Source organism: Astatotilapia calliptera, chromosome 23 (assembly GCF_964374335.1).
Source record: "Astatotilapia calliptera chromosome 23, fAstCal68.1, whole genome shotgun sequence".
NCBI classification, from domain to species: domain Eukaryota; kingdom Metazoa; phylum Chordata; class Actinopteri; order Cichliformes; family Cichlidae; genus Astatotilapia; species Astatotilapia calliptera.
The window spans coordinates 42,451,269-42,454,182 of record NC_137443.1 but is presented as its reverse complement, the minus strand read 5'-3'; the positions used below and the strand labels follow the sequence as shown (position 1 = coordinate 42,454,182).

The 2,914-nt window shown below is 38.9% G+C and overlaps 1 non-coding gene across 1 annotated transcript; it reads left to right on the top strand.

The window, feature by feature from the left end:
• The first annotated feature begins 2,114 nt into the window (after positions 1-2,114).
• Positions 2,115-2,197, top strand: trnal-uaa (transfer RNA leucine (anticodon UAA)). The gene has a single exon. It is a non-coding gene; the product is annotated as a tRNA-Leu (tRNA).
• Positions 2,198-2,914: the final 717 nt, after the last annotated feature.

The window sequence follows — 2,914 nt, the reverse complement described above, 5'->3', positions numbered from 1 at the left end:
TTTGCACTTCCACACACAAACTGCAGAGGGCGCTACTGTTTAGTAAGAAACTTCATGACCTCTCTTCTAATTTTTTGCTTGTGTACCGTTAAAAAATTAAAACAACAATCATCTCTGCAGCTTATTGGAGACACCTTTGTGATTCTGTTGTAGAGCAGAGCAGAGGCAGACATTTGATACACCCGGGGCTTAGCCCTAAAGGGTAGTATGCATGGGATTTGGGGGGGGGGGGGGTTAGAAATGACTGAAAGATTAATTGGCTCTGTTTTGAGTTCATATTCATATAGGGAAAAATATATCACATGTGCAGGACACCTTAAAGTAGTTTTTTAATTAAGCAGCAAGGCAGAACAAAGTCGGGGCTGTATCAAGACACGAGGACTAAACCCCAATTCAGCCAGACCCAGAACTGATCCGGAATTAAAACAGGACTACAACAGTTCAAAAGCAGGACTACTTAGGATTTAACCAAGACAGAACCAGAATCAGAACTAGATGATAGTAGCACTAAAAATCATCATAGACCTGCACTACACTTATTTTTTAATTCTACCAAAGTCCACTATTTAGATTGAGAAAAGTTTAGATAATTATTTAGCCTTGTTGTGCAAACAAGCCTGCAAAACTTAATAAATATAGAATTTGAAAAATAACAAACCTAACAAGAAACACTAGGTACGAGATACATGAGGACCTATGATACGCTGATACTTTTGGTAAACAACCATTTGACTAACATGTGTGTCTCACCTGCTCTTGTTCATCTCTGCTCTGTCCTCTCTCTCTCCCTCTTTGTGCTGACAATCAAGCCAAACACCAACATCATCAAATATACAGTTGAAACCAGATATTTACACATTCTTCAGATAAAAACAAAAACACTTTTTTAATTGTAACATCAAATCAGACTAAATGTTTATTTTTTATGTTGATAAATATAAAAAAACATATTTGTTAACTTTAAGAGTAAAGAGAGAAACTGTCTGTATTTCTTAATTGTAAATGGCACCAAATTGTATTCAAACTGAGCCACACTTATGGAGCTCCACAATTCTTTTCCAGGTGTTTTGGTTGATCTCTTGATTTTCCCATGTCAAAGAAACAGGCTCTGTGTTTTGCCTTATATGCATCCACAGGTGTGCCACCAACCTATCAGAAGCTTCTTCAGCTCAGAATGGAATCGTCTGGAGTTTTCTTATTAATTAACAATAAACTTAGTGTATATGTGCTCCTAAATTTGGTGAAAGTGATAAAAAAGAGACAGCTCTCTCTCTTTAACTAATTCAAAATATATTTCAATATTTATTTATGCAAAACAAGTTTACTCTAAATTGATGTTGTACAGTAAAAAAATGTTCTTGTGTTTTCCATAAAGTGTATGTAAATATCTGGTTTCAACTGTGAATGTACTGCTGTGTATTGAAATTCCTTTTGTTTTGCATAGAAATATACTGAACAACATACAAAGCATAATATATAAAATAACATCTACCAGAGTTTTTCTTTGAAAGAAGCTCCTTATGTCCATTCTTGTATATCAGTGCATAACTGAAACCGATTTATTTAGCCGTGGAGGGAAACAACTGAAAATATGAAATAAACACACATGTAAGCTGAGACTCTCTAAAGAAACAGCATTGTTGTTGTTCGGCTTTTCATTTCACCTTTTGTTGATTCACTTGAAGAGCAAGTAACATAATATGGGTCAAGTGATCAGTTTGATATCAATCTTTTGTGATGCACCGTCATATTTGTACAGTACGAATGATTTGCTTTGGAACCTGGTCAAACTTCAGTTCTCTGCCTGCCTCCCTGCGTTTCTCCAACAGCGCACTCGTAGGCAGCAGCTCCCCCCGCCCCCTCGCTCAGTGCCTGAGCTCGGATCATACCAATATTAAGGGGGATTTACTCACAGTCGTAAATTCCCACAGTGTACACTATGTGCTTCGAATATTGTGAGTGTTTTTTGTGTTATACAGTTGTCAGCCAGGCATCTAACTATGAAAAAATTACAGTCCAAAAGACCCCGGGCTTCTGAAAAACAACCCGGGCTTAAGCCCAGTAAGAGTAATGATGTTGGACTATATGTCTGTTACGCAACTCAGCTCAGTCGGACCAGGATGGCCGAGTGGTGAAGGTGTTGGACTTAAAATCCAATGGACATTTGTCCATGTGGGTTCAAACCCCACTCCTGGTAGAGAAATCAACCTACTAAACTGACATCTTACAAGGTGTCAAAGGTCGGGGTGACGAGATGGGGTTTCACTGTCAGCGATAGTGCACACAACATAGCCTCATGCATATTCACCTGATAAAGGTATCGCACATAATCAAGTAGTATTGCCTTATTGTCCACATCTGTACTCATCAACCTGCAAAACGTACCACGGCCATGTATTAATTCTCTCCAACAACTGTGTCTCAATATCCTCTGCTATTTCCTCGATGCAACGAGTGACGGTGCCAACAGAGGCACCTGTGCTATCGTTTCAGCCGCCATCTCTCCGAAAAGTTCACAGCAAATGTCTTTAGTGGCAGGAAGGATCGATTCTTCACCAATAGTGAATGACTTTTTAGCCTTAGCAATACGGTTAGCCACCAAGTATGATGCTCTCAGTGCACTTGTATTTGTTGTTGTGGAGGCCCTCAGTAATGGCTTCTGTCCCTGTTGTTCCTGCTTTTTTCTTTTAAACTAGTCCAAAGGCTTGTTTTTTAATGTCTCCAAGTGACGAAGCAGTTTTGAAGGCTTCATTGCCTCATTGGAGAGCTGGTCTCCACATATATTATGCAGAGCGGGCTTGGTGCATGGGAATCACTTGTCGCAATATAGCCATATTTCAAGTAGGTCTTTTGGTATTGTCTGTTAAATGCAGCTTTCTTTTTCTTAGTAGTTGTCATTTTGTGATCTCGTAAC